The sequence below is a fragment of the Stegostoma tigrinum genome, chromosome 29 (assembly GCF_030684315.1).
Source record: "Stegostoma tigrinum isolate sSteTig4 chromosome 29, sSteTig4.hap1, whole genome shotgun sequence".
Taxonomy (NCBI): domain Eukaryota; kingdom Metazoa; phylum Chordata; class Chondrichthyes; order Orectolobiformes; family Stegostomatidae; genus Stegostoma; species Stegostoma tigrinum.
The window spans coordinates 22,889,451-22,907,398 of record NC_081382.1 but is presented as its reverse complement, the minus strand read 5'-3'; the positions used below and the strand labels follow the sequence as shown (position 1 = coordinate 22,907,398).

The 17,948-nt window shown below is 39.5% G+C and overlaps 1 protein-coding gene across 10 annotated transcripts in view; it reads right to left on the bottom strand.

Annotated features, from left to right (window-relative positions):
* The window catches only part of rc3h2 (ring finger and CCCH-type domains 2), a 113,869-nt gene extending 97,227 nt beyond the window's left edge, over window positions 1-16,642 (bottom strand). For 3 of the 10 annotated variants that reach the window (XM_048558504.2, XM_048558507.2, XM_048558508.2), the window contains exon 1: window positions 16,190-16,642. The gene's annotated coding sequence lies outside the window, so the exon portion shown is untranslated. Of the gene's footprint in view, window positions 1-15,455; window positions 15,951-16,189 lie in introns of those variants that run through there. The other 7 variants (XM_048558511.2, XM_048558510.2, XM_048558509.2 and 4 more) reach the window with 6 other exon arrangements.
* Window positions 16,643-17,948: the final 1,306 nt, after the last annotated feature.

Sequence of the window (17,948 nt, the reverse complement as noted above, 5' to 3'; positions counted from 1 at the left end):
TGTGCCTTACTTGGTGAAACAGTCCATTCTTAAAACTAACCATTCAAGCAGAAATTCGTACAGAGTACAGCAGATTTAATACAATTCAATTCAGGGTAAGCAAGAGACAGCACAGCAGGTGTGATAATACTGTATAATACAGTATAAGGAAAAGCTGTCAGCCATTCATAAACTGATCTAATTAAAGGTTTTTGAATTCCAGTATGTACCAAGCAATGCCTCCATAAGCTTCCGTACTTGTTCTTCCTTAAAAGCTATCTCTGATTAAGATTTCAGTCATCTGCCCCAATCTGCCACTTTAAAACAAAATATGGCAAAAGCCATACATATCTCCGATGATTCTATTAAACCGGTCAAACATCCCTATGAGAAACAGGGTGATAGCGTCATAACTGTCCCATGTATCAGACTAAGAAGAGAAAGGAATGTTCAGCAAATTGTGTGCTTAGTTCCTCACAATGGTAGCTTTGGAAGAGATTGGAATCACTTAATTCTCTCATTTATTCACTTATGAATTTCAGCAGCCACTTTATACCTCCCATCTTGTTCTCCTTCTAGTTTCCCCAAACTTCAGCCTGACAAATCTAAATGTTGCATCTTCCCTGCAGCAGTACCACACATTTTATGATGATACAGACTAACTGAAATTGTACCATATTATTGAATTAGATCAGTATCACAACCAAAAACCCAATGCACTATACAATGATAACAATATTCATAAATACAGTTGAGTGACATCACCAGACTGGAACTTCCCACTCCCTCCCAAACCAGGTGCATTACAAAAATATAACAGGATATTTATCACATGTAAATAGAAAAATAAGGTATTTATTCATTCAAGTTTGGCTAAAGGCTTCTGAGATACTGAGGAAACAGAAGGAATATAAAAATGCAGTGAACAAAGATAACAAGTGGAAAAACAAATTAAAACTTAGGAGACCAAAGCACTTCAGGATCCTGTTGAAGTCCTGACACAGCAACTCTGCTCCAACTATATATAAAGTTTGAACTTACAACGGAAAACTCCCATGCTCCCTAAGAATTTCTGAAAACGTCTCCACCTCTGAAGTGGAGTCAGGGTACTTCAGATAGCTCTGACATACTTATCTAGATAACTACGCAGAAAACTTGAGACAGATGATGCTAGTCTAACTTTCGGCGCGGTCCTTGAAAAATGAGGACATCCGAGATGTACGAGAGTGGAATGCCTCATCCAGGGAGCAGATGCGGCAGAAGTGAAGGAATTGGGAATAGGGGGATAGAAGTTTTGCAGGAAAGGTGGATGGGAGGAGGTGTATTCTAGGTAGCTTTGGGAGTTGGTGGGCTTGAAATGGATATCGGTTTCTAGGTGGTTGCCTGATATGGAGACAGAGGGGCCCAGGAAGGTGAGGGATGTGTTGGAGATGGTTCAGGTGAACTTAACGTTGGGGTGGAAGGTGTTGGTGAAGTGGATGAACTGTTTGAGCTCCTCGTGGGAGCACGAGACGGTGCTATATCAGTGTATATCAATGTAATGGAGGACCAGGTGGGGTTTAGGGCCATGTAGGTATGGAAAAGGGATTGTTCCACGTGAACTACAGAGAGGCAGACATAGCTTGGGCCCATGCGGGTACCCACGGCCACCCCCTTTGTCTGTAGGAAGCGGGAGGAATCAAAAGAGAACTTGTTGAGGGTGAGGACGAGTTTGGCTAGGCAGATGAGGGTATCAGTGGAGGGGGGCTGGTCAGGCCTGTGGGACAGGCATTGTCATTGTCTACAGGAATAGTGCCAGATGACTGGAGGATAGCAAATGTGGTTACCCTGTTCAAGAAGGGGAGTAGAGACAACCCTGGTAATTATAGACCAGTGAGCCTTACCTCAGTTGTTGGTAAAGTGTTGGAAAAGGTTATAAGGGATAGGATTTATAATCATCTAGAAAAGAATAAATTGATTAGGGATAGTCAGCACAGTTTTGTGAAGGGAAGGTCGTGCCTCACAAACCTTATTGAGTTCTTTGAGAAGGTGACCAAACCGGTAGATGAGAGTAAACCGGTTGATGTGATGTATGTGAATTTCAGCAAGGCGTTCAATAAGGTTCCCTACAATAGGCTATTGTACAAAATGCGGAGGAATGGAATTGTGGGAGATATAGCAGTTTGGATCGGAAATTGGCTTGCTGAAAGAAAACAGAGGGTGGTAGTTCATGGGAAATGTTCATCCTGGAGACCAGTTACTAGTGGTGTACCAGAAGGGTCAGTGTTGGGTCCACTGCTGTTTGTCATTTTTATAAGTGACCAGGATGAGGGCGTAGAAGGATGGGTTAGTAAATTTGCAGACAACACTAAGGTCGGTGGAGTTGTGGATAGTGACGAAGGATGCTGTAGGTTGCAGAGAGACATAGATAAGCTGCAGAGCTGGGCTGAGAGGTGGAAAATGGAGTTTAATGCAGACAAGTGTGAGGTGATGCACTTTGGTAGGAGTAACCAGAAGGCAAAGTACTGGGCTAATGGTAAGATTCTTAATAGTGTAGATGAGCAGAGAGATCTCGGTGTCCATGTACACAGATCCTTGAAAGTTGCCACCCAGGTTGACAGGGCTGTTAAGAAGGCATACAGTGTTTTAGCTTTTATTAATAGAAGGATCGAGTTCCGGAACCAAGAGGTTATGGTGAAGCTGTACAAAAAACTCTGGTGTGGCCACACTTGGAGTATTGTGTACAGTTCTGGTCACTGCATTATAAGAAGGATGTGGAAGCTTTGGAAAGGGTGCAGAGGAGATTTACTAGGATGTTGCCTGGTATGGAGGGAAGGTCTTATGAGGAAAGGCTGAGGGACTTGAGGCTGTTTTCATTAGAGAGAAGAAGGTGGAGAGGTGACTTAATTGAAACATATAAAATAATCAGAGGGTTAGATAGGGAGAGCCTTTTTCCTGGGATGGTGACGGCAAGCATGTCGGGGCATAGCTTTAACTTGAGGGGTGAAAGACATAGGACAGATGTCAGACGTAGTCTGTCAGTAGTAAGGGAATGGAACGCTTTGCCTGCAATGGTTGTAGATTTGCCAACTTTAGGTACATTTAAGTCGTCATTGGATAAGCATATGGATGTACATGGAATAGTGTAGGTTAGATGGGCTTCAGATCGGTATGACAGGTCGGCACAACATCGAGGGCCGAAGGGCCTGTACTGTGCTATAATGTTCTATGTATGTTCTAAGTGGAGGGCCTTTAGGCCATCTACATGGGGAATGCAGGTGTATAGGGACTGGACATCCATGGTGAAAATGAGGTGTTGGGGACCGGGGAATTGGAAGTTCTGGAGAAGGGAAGTTGCTGAGAGTGAGGACACGTTTGGCCTTTGTGAGGCTACTTTGCTTTACCGGACGCTCTTCGGCTCACATTCTGCACATTGCAGCGATTCTATGATTTAGTGCGGGAGCAGGCTGTCTAGCCAATTGAGTCCACACTGTCCCTCCCAACAGCATCCCACCCAGGCCCAACCTAACCTATCCAATCCCTGTAACATCTTATGTAGCCAGCATCAGAAAACCCCAGCCAGAACATGTAGATTCAGAGTGCAGACAAATTGATGAATAAAAGTGTAGAGGTAGAAGAGCAATCCAAAGGCAACTGCTGCTTCCTGGAAAATTTATGCTGCATCATTCAATTTAGTTGTACTTTAACATGAATGTTTGTCATTATCAAGATCTACAACTCAAATAATCATGTGAAATAATTACCTCAACAGAACATCACCTGATAACCAACCAAAACTCTGGCTCCCCTTAAGTAGCCAATAAACAAAACATCAGTTTGGATCAGTTTGTAGCACTCATAACACACAAAAAACTGTGGGTTTGAAATGAACTGACACTTTCGTACAATAAGGAAGTCCCAATTTTCATATGGGACATTCTCCCAAGATTAATTTACCCGAATAGATTCAAAGATTATTTGTAAAATAATCCATGACCTTGACCCTTTGCAATTCTGCAATCTCTTCATCCTTCAAAGACTTCCAAGATATCTGTTCTACTTTAGTTCTAGCCTCTTCAGTATCCCTGATTTTACCTGCTTCCACCACAGATGGTTGTGTGGTCAGCTGGTTCACTAACACTCTTTAGGGGAGGAAATCGGTCATCTTTACTTGGTCTGGCTTGCACGTGGATCTTAGAGACACAGTAACATAGCTCACTCTTAAATGCCCTCTGAATGCCACTTGGCTCAAGGCCAATTGTGAACACAGAAAAAATGCTAGCCTTACCAACAACACACACATATCTCATGAAAAAATAAAGAAAAGCTGCCAAGACCCTAAGTTCTGAGTCCCCACCCACATCTTTGCTGACTCTTTCTTCCTTCAAAATACTTTATAAACCCCCCTCTGACTAAGTGTTTGAACATTTGCCCTCACATGGCTGTGTCTAATTATGCTTTCCAAAATACCTCTGAGGGGCCTTGAAATTATTTAACATGACATAATTGCCCTTGGTCTTTTCCCCAGGATAGGGGAGTCCGAATAAAAGGGCATAAATTTAAGGTAAGAGGCAAAGATTTAAAAGAGTCCCAAGGGGCAACTTTTTCAAAGAGGGTGGTACATGAATGGAATGAGCTGCCAGAGGAAGTGGTGGAGGCAGATACAATTACAGCACTTACAATTTATCTGAATGGATACATGAGTAAGAAGGGTTTAGGGGACATGGGCCAAATGCTGGCAAATGGGAGTAGAATAATTTAGGATATCTGGTGGGCAATGGACAAGTTAGACTGAAGAGTCTATTTCCATACAGTATAGCTTTCTGACTCTATGACATATCTAGAATGTGTATTTAAAAATAAATTATTGTGATATTAATCATTTCCAATACCCTGGTTAGCATTCTTCCTCAGTCATTGCTGAAAATAGAATCAGTCATAGAGTTATAGGAGTTTACAGCATAGAAAAAAGGCCTCTCAGTCCACTGAGCCTACGCCAGTCAAAAGCAACCACAATTATTCTAATCCAATTGCTGCTCAGCAAAGCTTTAAGTGGCTTTAAGGCAAAAAATGCCTGCTGCATTTGCTTACTAACTGTAACTGTACTACAAACTATCTTGAACTGTCATGAAGAAAATTAACATACTATGAAAATCTGCAAAGAAAACAGAAAGTGCAACATGAAGAAGTCATACTGAATTCAAAATGTTAACTGTTTCTCTTCACATGCTGCCAGATCTGAATTTCTTCTGACCCTGTTTTTATTTATTATGTTTAGTTACCTATATAAACTAAAATGGCAAGGGAGTAAGGAAAATGGATTGAACTCAAAGCAAATATCATACCCTTCTAATCTGGAATAGCCAACTGATGTGCAGAAATGCTGAAAAACATCAGGTTCCCAGATTCAATGGGCAAATTGCCTGCTGCCTCAGCAAATGCAATTTGAATATTACCAATATGCATCTGCAAATTTAATCCTTCACTCCTGATAACATTTTATAAGCACAAGACCCATTTAATCCATTATCAAGACAATTTACCAGTTATGCACTTCCAGACTTCAATAGTAAAGTATCCCAAGATGTTTCACTGGAATGTTATCAAAGAAATTTGATATCCAGCCACATACCACATAGGTATTCAGGCAGAGGTTAAAAGGAACTCTAAAGGAGAGCTTGACACAACTGAAGTTCAGGACCTCACAAGCTGCACTCTCAGCAATCAACAGTAAGACAATAAAAATTGGGGATATTCAACAAGTCAGAACTGGAGCAACCCATCTCAAAGGTTGGAGGGATGGACAGTCAGCAAGGAATATAGTCATCATGAGAAAGACTTTGTCTCAGTGAGACAGAGGCTGAATGAGCATACCTGGGAATTTGGTTCAAATTGGGAATTCAGCTGGTAATTCCCCAATCACAGAGTTCAATTTTAGAGAGTAAAATTTAACTTCAGACCTAGAACTAAGAGCTTTAAGTTAAAATAGCCTGCCTGATAGTGGCAGCTATCAAGCAAACAACTGAAATCCCTTGCCTGAATGAGGTGTTGATTAATGTGGCAGACCATAAAAGTTAAAATTGACTCTCAAGATATCTTATAAAAGAAAGGAATTTTTAAAACTACAATCAGAAAGAAGCATTGTCAGTGTGTGGGAGACTTTGCCAGAGTGAGATAGAGGCCAAGTGAGTATATCTGGAAATTTGGTGTACGGGGGAAAAGAGGTGATCTAAGTGACGTTTGCTGCAAGAAATAAAAAGTCTTCAAAACAGAGAGGTGAGCAGGATAGGTTAAAAGGTGTGAATTGAGAGTCCTACACACAGAGAGATCAGTAGCAGATTATCATCATAAAACACAATGTTGCATGCAGGAAAAACAAATGAAGAGATATTTCTAGCTTGAAAGTGAAAGCAAGATCTTGAGTTGTGTTTATTTCTTCTATTTTTCTTAAAAGCAGCTTTTTTGTAGGATTATAGTAGAAGGGGTTAGGAACACAGAGAGCTCTGCACCTTGGTATTATCTGTCTGATGCCAAAGTTAATGTCATTTCTTCAGGGCTAGAGAGGAACTTTGAGTGAGTGATTGGGGCAGGATCAGGTTACAGTTGTCGACATTGGGACTGATAGCATGGATAGGAGTAAAAAGGAGGTTCTACCTTCAAGGTAATAATCTCAGATTTCTAACTGAACAACAGACAAATAAAATCAAGGAGTTAAATGTCGGTTGAAAGATTTATGCAGGAGAAATAGGTTTCAGTTCATGTCACACTAGTACTAGTACTCAGCTAGAAATGAGATACTCTAGTTTTACAGGCTTCACTTAAAGTGGGCTGGGATCAATGTCCTGTTGAATCAAATATTTGGGACTGCTGAGAGGGTTTTAAACTAAATTCACATAGCGAGTTTCTGAAGACATAATAAACAGGCTTACAAAGCAAAAGGATATTGCAGCATTGCAGGCTCTTAAGGTAATGATAAATAAGCAGGATAGGCAGCGACAAACTGAAGAAACATTAAAAAAAACAGCAAAAAGGGTCAAGGAGGGCAACATGGTTAAAAAGGAAAACTTAATGTACAGACAGAAGGAAATGGCAGTGTGGTAGATTTGTTATTACAAAAAGGAATAGGCTTGATAGCATGAAATGATCTTGAATTGAAATTATATAGAATCCAGACGGGTAGAGGTAAGAAATAACAGGGGCAGGCAACACTGGTGGTAGTAGTCCAAAGTCCTAACAGTAGCTTACAGAACAGTAGTTATGACTCACTAAGATAACATGCCAGTGAAGAAAGATTTTACATGGGAAGGTGACAAACTGACCATAGTTAACCAGGGAAGTAAAGGAAGTTAAGGATAGCAACCAATTGTAAGAAAAAAAAAGTGGCCAAAATTGGTGGAAAGACACAGAATTGGAAAAGTTACACTTTTTTTTGGTTTGTTAAAAAAAAAACAAAAAAGGGAGAAAACAAATTGAGGGTGAACTAGTTTAAATAAAAGACAATTAGAGGATCTCTAAACACATAAAAAAGGAAGAGAGAGGCGCCAAAGAGAACACAAGCCTCAAAGAGACATTCTGAGGAAATTATAATGGAGTACCAGGAAATAACAGGGGAGTTGAATAAATACCTTGCAGTCTTCCCAATGTTTAGTAAATCAGAAGCATTAAATAATCAAGGTGCCATAGGAAGTGGCTGAGGGGTGGGATCCGTGTGCAGAATTCTGTTATTACAGAGTAACAGAACAACTGTGATGACAGAGAAAGTATACTAGGGACACTAATGGAAATAAAGGTCAGTAAGTCCCTTGGACCTGGTGGTTTACATTGTAGAATATTAAAAGGAAATAATATTTAATGAAGTTAATATACTGGTAGAAATCTTTCAAAAAACCTTTGATTCTTGAAAAGACAAAAAGGATTAGAATACTGTCAACATAGCATCTTATTCAAAACAGGGGGACAAAGCATTTGGTAATTATAGGCCAATTAACATTAGTCTTTGGTTAAATATTAGAATCTATTAGAAAGGATGTAACAGTAGAGCATTTAGAAATACATAATATGATCAACAAAGTCAACATGATTTCACAAAGAGGAAATCATGCCCAGCAAATTTAATCAAGCAGAGTCAGCAGGGCTTCGTAAAGAAGAAATCATGCATGGTAAACTTACTTAATTCTTTGAAGAGGTGACACGCCAGATAACTAAAATGGAACCACCGGATGTAATACATTTAAAATTTCCAAAAGACATTCAGTAAGATAGCACAAAAGGTTACTAAGCATCAATGGTGTTGGGGGGTGGTATATTAGTATGAATAAAGGATCGGCTAAGTAATAGGAGTCAGGGTAGGGGGTAAAGGCAGCATTTTCAGAAACAGCAACTTGTAACTAGCGAAGTGCCACAGGGATCAGTGCCAAAATCATAATTTTTATCAACGACTTGGATAAGAAAAGTGAATGTGCGCTGGTCGCATTTGTGGATGACAAAAAAATGTGAAGGCAAGTCATGAGGTGACACTAAGTCTGCGGAGGAAAATGAACTGGTTAAGTAAGCAAGCAAAAACTTGGTAGATGGAATACAATGGAGAAAGTGTGAGGTTATGCATGAAGCAGGAAGAAAAGAACAGTTGATCGTTACTTAAATGGACAAAGACTGCAGAAAGCTGCAGCACAGAGAGATGCGAGGCCCTCCTGCATATATCAGAAAATGCTAGCATGCAAGTTTAGCAGCCGTAGCAAACACAAATGAAATTCATAGAGAGTGGTATATAAAAGTAGGAAAGTATTGCTGAAACTATACAAGACATTAAGTAGACATCACCCAGAATATTGCTGGAAGTTTGGGTCTCCTTACTGGAAGATACGCTGAAGGCAGCCCCCTAGGGGAACTGTTGATCCCGGTATGGTTTGATTTTGATGGGAGGTTAAATAGGTTGGGCTTGAGCTCATTGGAGTTTAGATGAGTGAGAGGAGACCCGCTTTGAAATAAAAATTTCTTTGAAGGCTTGATAGGTTAGATGCTGAAAGGCTGAGTTCCCTTGGGGGACAGACTAAGACCTGAGGAAATAATCTCAGAGTGAAGGGTCACCCAGTCAAGACAGAGATGATGAACTTCTTCTCTCAGAAGGTAGTGAATCTTAGAAATTTGTGTTGTGTTGTTACATATATTCAAGGCTGAGACAGATTTTTTAAAATTGGGAAGTGAATGAATGGTTAAGGGAAGAGGCAGGAAAATGGAGTTGGATATTGTCACATCAGCTATGATCTCATTGAACAGGCAAACAGACTTGATAGACTGCGTGGTCTACTTCTGCTTCAAACATCACATGAAGGTGAAAAAGGGAGAAAGGACAAGGCTGGAAAGCAATTTTAAACCTAGGATAAAAATTTCAAATCAAGACAATGCTCAACTGAGGGCCAATGTAGCTCAGTGAGCACAACGGAGGCAGATAAGTCACACTACAAAATATTTAACCGTCATCACTATTTTCTACACATTTTGTTTTACAAAATCTGGTTAACAGGCAGTTTGCTGCAAGCCTTCATTTGCTGCAACACACAGATGCCAAAATATGCTTCCTGCCAAATTAAAGGCTAACGTCAGTTTTCATGATTGGTCTAGTGAGAATTGGAGTGGAATATCTGCAAGTGTCATATCTGGTTATTCTCATCACTAATTGCGAAATATCAGGGTCAACTTCAGGAATATAGACACTAATTACAGATAGCTACAGAAACAAAATCACCTATCCTCTAGTTTTAAATTGCATGATAATACACTATTTCAGGTGATTCTATTTTGAAGTACTGCAGTGTTTATGAAACATTTCGGACATTTCCAAACTGTCACAATGGAGTCAAGATAGTTAACCATATCTAACCATTTCATCAAAAATTGGAGGAGCAACAGCACTTAAAATGAAGGCTAATGTTTCCAGAAAAATCATATTTTTGAGGCCTTGTTTCCATTCTACAACTTAAAATTAGAAGTTGAAAATAATTCTCATTTGAAAATGCCTAACTTATTGACATGCCCACTTGGGAGTTGCAATAACTCCTCATAACTTTTAGCCCACAGTGCAAAATTATTCCATATGAGAGAAGAATAGGTGGAAAAAAAATTCAGAAAAACAGAGAAGAACTAGTGCTGTTAGCAGGTTTCCTGCTTCTATTATTCAGCAGGGACCAAAACAACATCCCACATTCAACAAAATAATTAAGGTTAATTTCAAAGCAACTCAGGTCAACAAATTCGACATTATTCCTGAATACCTTAATAGAATTTTGTTTACAGAAGGTGTGTAATTTCATCATTTGGAAATTTTGTTTTTTAAAAAGAGAGACTGATGGGTTTTGGTTTCAGTCCTGCAAAGGTATTACTATCTATTGTAAAGGTCAGAAAATCATTTACAAGAGTGCCCTAAATGCATAAATTCTAAGAAAGCACGTGGATTAGTCAGTGTCTAGCCAGATACATGTAATGTTAATTAATAAAAAAAAACATGTTTAGACGATTGAGTTTATTGCACACAGAAATGCAAATTATCAGGGGACACGAGTAGTTTAGTTTTAGTTCAGTTTAGAAGAATCAAGTTTCTGTTTCATTCTAGCAAAAGAATCAGGTTCACAAGTTAGATGAACAGCTTCAAGCCAGAAGGGCAGGTTAGTTCTTGAAGTCTCCAAGGTGCCAGCATCAAAAAAGGCTTAAGCCATGTGAACTAGAAAAGTATATTTCAGCAAACAAATTGGGAACATGCGAAAAGAAATTAGTGTGTTAACAAAGGAATGATACTTCACTGGGGTTCAGTACCTGCAAAGGTTATTGCTTGGAAACATTGGAAAATTTATTTTGCCATTTACGTTAACATCTTTCTAAACTGTCTTATAGCTTTGGTTTGTGTAATAAAAAAAACTTACATTCTTCTGTTCAGAATATTGGTAGTCTTATTTGACAATTTCCTGTGACTAACAACCACATCATAAGTTTACCTTTTTTTTGCAGTTGGTTAACCTATCAAGCCTGGTTCTACTCTAGGATATGATTTTCCAGTATTACCATCAGCTAGGATCGTAACAGTTTCTCTACATAAGTAAGTACAAACTTATACAGGTGTTGGGAAACAACCTACAAATTATTCAAGGCCTGCTATATTCAAACTTTACCACTAAACAACAAATTGATATCATGAAGTTCACGTCCAAGTAGGGACACTAAATTATGGAATTAAACTAACAACATAACTTAGCAAAAGAAACATGAACCCAAAGAATAATTTAGACAAGAAACAATGTAATATAATGACAGGAGAGTAAGTGTGGCCAAAGAGAGTTTTGAACATGTTTCTAAGCTGAGAAGCAGGAAGAGTTGTTGTTTCAGGACAGGCAGTTTAAAAAAAAAGCAGAAATAAGATCACTAGTTTAACCTTGAAATTGGAATAAAGCAGAGAGGAACAGATGCAGAGTGTCAAGTCAAGATGACCATGAACCTATGTTTCTAATTAACTTGCTCAGAGATGTTACTACATGCCTAAGGAACAGGTGAGACTTGAACCTAGATCTCTCGGTCCAGGGGTAGGGACATTACCAGTCCACCACAAGAGCCTAAGAAGGCCATGACTAACACAGATAAGATGGATTGAAGCTGTGGTCAATTTGTAAAATAGCGATAATTTTTTTTTGTTAAGTGTTGAGAAAGACTGGCCTAATAAGTGCTTCAAATGGGCAAATGAGACTTTCTGCATGCTGAATTAGGGAGAATTAATGAGTGCTACTTAAGCAACTAGTGAGATGGAAAATTGAGAAGTGAAGGCTTGGGATAACCAAATGTAGATAATGGCTTTAGCTGCTGATAAAATGAGCTAAAATAGGGAGAAGTAAGGTCAGACAATCTTGTAAAAAAAATCATAAAGTCATGATGAATTAAACAAAGATCCTATGTCAGCTCAGAGATCTTAGAAAAGGACAGGAAAATCTTTTCTAGCTGCTGTAAATCCATATTTTGAATAGAAAGTTTAGAACAATAATTAGTTATTGATATCTCTTTCCACTTTGGCCTCTGAAATCCTTAAGAACTCTACTGTATAAGCTCTTTACAATAGTCCATAACAAATATTTTGAAATTGAGTGCAAATTGCAACTTAGACGCTTTGAAAGTTGACTTCCAGTGTGCACTTATCAAATCTAGTACGCAATTACTATATTGAGATTGTAATATAATGCCCAAATGTCAGTTATGTTGTCACATATTTAAATGGTGCCATGTTTAAACTATTATAATAAGCTTGCTTATATCAATGCACAGATCTGTTTTACATATCTTTAAAAATCAGGGCATAACCTACTAAAATGCCAATTGGCAAAAACTGATTGGCAATTCAGGTAATTTGTAATTATGCACTAATGCTCATAACATAGATGTGTTACATCACAAAATCGCAGTGACTGACAGCCTCCAAAGCTGGGCTAGAATTAAGGATGGTGTACATTTGGAAATCAGAAAAGGGCAATAAAATTATTCAAACTATCTCCTATCCAATATACAGTAATAATACAGGATACGAGCATAAATTCTCAGCACAAACAAGACTAAGATTTTAGTACACCAACAATTCATTGAATTATATGATTCAACTTTAGGCTATTTCATTGACCATAACAAAGTCACCTTACCAACTAAGAAATAAACACTTTTCCTCTTCTCAAAAGCCAAAGGAGCATGTTCTCAGAAAAGGTCATTTAAAAATTCAATGATCTATTAAGGACTCATTACTGAAGTGACATCTAATCAGAGCAGTTTGTCAACTTTAAAGGAATAGGCAGGCATGCCAAATAACATTAGAAAAAGCTAATGTTCAGAAAAGCAGATTATCACAATCAAGAGCTCTACGCTCTCAACCAATTATATAATTGAAACGGCAAGATTCTAATATATACAATTAAAAATTTTGCTCAAGGCACTGTGCAGCATTTATTCAAACTGGCATAGGGAACTGTATTAGTCCATGCTGACATGGACACAGATGCCCAACACAGTTATGACAAAAGAAAATATGTGGTAGAATTACAATATCAAATTACAACCCAAACTAAAATGTGATGTAGTGCTAACAGAAACAAAATGGTTGATCAATATTTTTAATCTGTGACAACAATGTTTTGTATTGTCCCCAGCTACAGTTGGTAGATAATTTTGCCTATCGCATTTGTCAGGATTGTTCATCAAATAAAGTTATTATGTAATGCTCTAGTCATTTTGCCTTAGTATAATTATTACTAGATTTCATTTTCAATGAGATTGAATTCGATGATTGATCTTATGAAGAAAGGTTGAACAAGTTGGGTCCAAACCCATTAGACTTAGAAGAATAATCTCATTAAAACGTGCAAGATATTGGACGGATACTAGGAAGATGTTTCCTGTTGTGGGGAAACTAGAAACAATGGACACAGTTTAAGACACCTCCCTTTTAAGAAGAGGAGAATATTCTTTTCTCTTGGAAAGTTATTAATGTGAAATGCTCTTCCCTAGAGAGAAAACAAGAAGAGACTCAGTCAATAAATTTGTTTAAGGCCAAGTCAGATAAACTTGAGACAAGTGAGTAAAGTGTTAGGATAAGAGGACAACCATTGAGACCACAACCATATTAACCCTGATCTTACTGCACGGCAGGCTCAAAGGGCCTAATGCCTACCCTCGTTCCTAATAACTATATATGGATATATGGATTACTATAAAACAAATTAATTCACTTGAAACAGAGTTTGGTTGCATTGCAGTTACATTACTGAACCAGTAATCCAGAAGCTTCAGCAAGAACCAGTGTATGCAAATTCAGATCCATCAAATGTAATTTAGGAATTTTAATTCAGGAGAGGCAATGGCCACGACTATTACCACTGGACTATGAAGTCAGAGACATAGGCAATGTTCTGGATTCAAAAACAAAATCTGGAATTAAGAATCTACTGACCATGAATCTATTGTCAACTGTTGGAAAATCCCATGTGGTTCATTAATATCCTTCAGGAGTCTGCAATCGTTTTCTGATCAGGTCTACATGTCACTGCAAACCCACAGCAATGTGGGTGGCTCTTAACTGTCCAACTGGGTTGGATAATAAATGCTGGCATAGCCAGTAGTCTTCATCTGATGAATGCATAACAAAGAAAGTTTCAAATATCTTGAAATAAAAAGATTAAAATAAATCAACTATGCTGTTAGATTTTTGTGAAAACCCACCTGGTTCACTATTGTTTATGAAAAGAAAGTCTTCCATTTTTACACACAGTCTAGTTTCCCAAAAATGTAGGGGTCTCAAAAATAGCCAAGCAAGCCACTCTGAAGTATCACTCAAGTATAAATATTCAGCAGTTGAAGAAGGCATTGAATCACTACCTTTTCAAGGTAACAATGGATGAACAAGAAATGCTAATCCTATCAGTAATACCCAAATCTGAGAACACCTTCTAAAGAAATATAATTGCTTCCAAATTTAGTATTTGTTAACAGAAAGACAAGAAATCTGCCAAATTGCAACTTTCAATTATGTACCAATGTAAAAATGCATCTAACTACTTACTAGTCACAAAGCAATTATGACTTGAACAGAGAACAAAAATTAAACACAGACCAATGAAGAACTTTCATTAGCTTTCACATTCACCCAATAACCAAATCTATTTATTACAAGCTGTATATTTTTTTTTAAATGTTTTTTCTACTTAATGTATTGTACATATCATGAATGTGACCAGCTCCAAGATTAGATATCCAAAGCAACTGTATGATTACATCCTTTTTGTATAAATTCATTCATGGGAATGGCTTGGCCAGCACTCTGCTCATTTCTAATTGTCCTAGAAGAGGTGGCTGTGAGCTGTTTCCTTGAACCGCTGCGGTTCTTGGGCTGGGAGGATAGCTACTGTGCAGTTGATAGAATTGTTCCAGGATTCTGAACCAGCAAAAGTGAAGGAAAACCAATATACTTCCAAGTCAAGGTTGTGTTTTGACTAATCGTGAACTAGCAACATTGTGCTGTCAGTTGTATTTAGGTTACCTATATAAAATACGATTGCTTTAAGTTGGTCAAGTTGACTTGACACTAACACTGTAGGGAATCTAGTCTAATCGAACAGAGCAGGTCTTGCAGAGAGACGCTTCTTACATTCAAACATAGGAAGGGTGTGACTTTACGTGAAGGAAGCATCGAGTCAGGTCATCTGCGACTATTGTAATAATCAGCAACAAATATATTAGAGTGAATGTAGTTTTTTTTAAGTCTGTGATGTAAAACTTGTCATTGTGTCTAACCAACCCGATTTAAGAAATAAATGGAAAAGCAGAAATGACACGGCCAACCACTGTATGAAGTGCCAGATAGGGCAATGCTGATTGCAGATTTGTGCGCGCTTATTGCGCAATTATATGCACTCAATGGAAACAAATAGCAACTATAAGAAGGCGACGTTTTAATGTTAATTCTAAAGTAAATCACAAACCTAGAACGGTGTTTTTTTTCGGAGGGGACAAGGGAGTGTCAAAACGTTCCTGATTACAGAAAATCTCGTGCATTGCTAGGGGAGGCAGCCGTTTAAAACACCTGATTCCCTGAGCGCCGAAATAGGGCTGCGTGATCGGGCAAGGCGCATGTCACAGAGCTTGAGGCCGAGAAGATGATTTTTAAAAATGCCTACGATGCCTCCAAAAGCCTGGTCCCTTTCTCCATCAGACTTGTGTCAGGACAGCACAACACACCCACAGCCTCACAGCACTGATACTTCGGGAAAACATGGCGATTACACTTGTCATCGTGTGTCGGGGAAGCCAGCTCCGGCTGCGGAAGGGCGCCGGGTCAAGCCCAGTCGTTCGCCTCAACCGCAAATTCTCCGGGTGTCACATTTATTCGGCGCTGCCTTGGTGCCGAGATACAAATGACAGCGGGTTAAAGCTGCCTCGCCTCAACACAACGAAAGGATCCGCACCTCAACCTAACCTGACAGGCTTTCCTCCCACCCTCATCGCGGCCAGCAATAATTGACAGGGGCCCCAGCCAATCGCAATGGTAACTTCGGACGAAGGATTTGCCAAACACCAATCGGCAGGTCCGGAGGGTGTGGCTAACAAGGGCTACAGGCAACACGTTCGGTTGTCTTTGACAGCTGCTCCCCGTAAAAAGCACGGGCGGCCCGGGGGAGGAAGGGAGGTTGGTGGTGAAGGAGTAAAAACTCTTTACCTTTTCTGTAGGCACTAAGAAGAAGTAACATCCATCTTTCCATCGAAGAAAGAAAAACTTTAATAAGTTAACTTCACAGAAGCAATTAATGGATACATGTAAACAGCGGCTTAACCGCGGGTCATAAAAGCCGATGGAAGGTCGAGTCGTTGGCGGTGCAGCGCTGCTCCGATTCCGACATTTTGCACCGGATCGTGGCGACTCCCCGTTAGGGAGACCTTAACAGGAAGGGAGTATCTCTGCCGTGTATCCCTCCGCGCAACGGTCTCTCCTCACAACAAACACTCGGCTTCTAAGGTACGGGAGGATCCCCATCATTCAATTCCTGGGCTTTAATCTTTTCTTCTTTTCCACCCCTTTCCTGGTTGCCTTTTTTTTTATTGCCACGACTTGTCGGTTGTTTCTCTTCCTCTCACCCCGCCCCCACGCGCCCTCGGTCGCCCTGCGTCTCATCGTTTCGCCGGGCACTACTTTTCCGTGTCGCGGAAGGATGTGGCGGTGTGGAACGGTCAAGCCGGAACGAGCCGCTTTTTTGAGGCGGAGGCGACGGTGACGGTTTGAGTGGGGCTCGAAGGGGTAAGGCCGACAAGATGACGGATTTCACATCGTCTTACCCATGGCCAGAGCAGACAGCAAACGTACTCCCCACCCAAACTTGGGTTGTTTTCTTTTCTCTGCAACGACCACCTTAAGTGAATTGTGTTGACACGCTGAGAAGAAGGGCCAAAGTTGACTCACGTAGTTGTGTAATCAAGCACACATACTGTGTTTGGAGAAAGTCAAGAGGGTGCATATCATTAAAAAAAATTGCTTGCACCTCCCAAGGGTCAGGGGTTAGGGTTAGGTGGTGTTATTATCTAGCCGAGGCACTTTCAAAAATCACCAAAGCAAAACGTGCGCCAACGCTGCAAAGTAAATACCACATAGTGCTGGAGAAACGCAGTAGGTCTGTGGAGAGAACAACAGCTAACTTTTCGCATCTAGTGATCCTTCGCCAGAACTGCAGTTAACTCTTGTTTTCTCTCCACAGATGTGGCAGACTTGAGTTTCTCCAGTGATAGTAGGAACTGCAGATGTTGGAGAATCTGAGGTAACAAGGTGTAGAGCTGGATGAACACAGCAGGCCGAGGAGCAGGAAGGCTGATGTTTCGAGCCTAGCTACATCAGAAATTTTTGAAGGTCCCTGACCCGAAACGTCAGCTTTCCTGCTCCTCTGATGCTGCTTGGCCTGCTGTGTTCATCCAGCTCTACACCTTGTTATTGGAGTTTCTCCAGTACTTTCTTTTTGTGATGCATGATACTACTTTTAAAGGTTACTGTTAATTTATGGTATCTATTAAATTTGTAACCCAATAGATTAAATTACAACGTTCTTTGCAGTATCAAGTGTGTAAATCTTGACAGAAAATGTGAAATAACTGAAACATCACAATATTACCAGTATTATACAGTAATCAACTACATTATTTATGCATAATAATTGTATCATAAATAACCCATGTGCAGGATGACATTTGGTGTGCTGAGTTGTTGGTGTCAACTTGCACCTGCTGCCAACGCAGAAACATAATAAAGTATAATGAAGAAAAAGAAAATCAAATAGCATGTAATGAGTTGTTTCAAGATAGTAAGTCTTGTTTCAGAAAATAGTCTAAACCATTCATGTTTTATGATTTATTTTAGAGTCACCATTAAATATCAATCTTATTTGCATACAGTCAAGAAATGAAAGATGAGAAATAGGTTACCACCTGCTGTC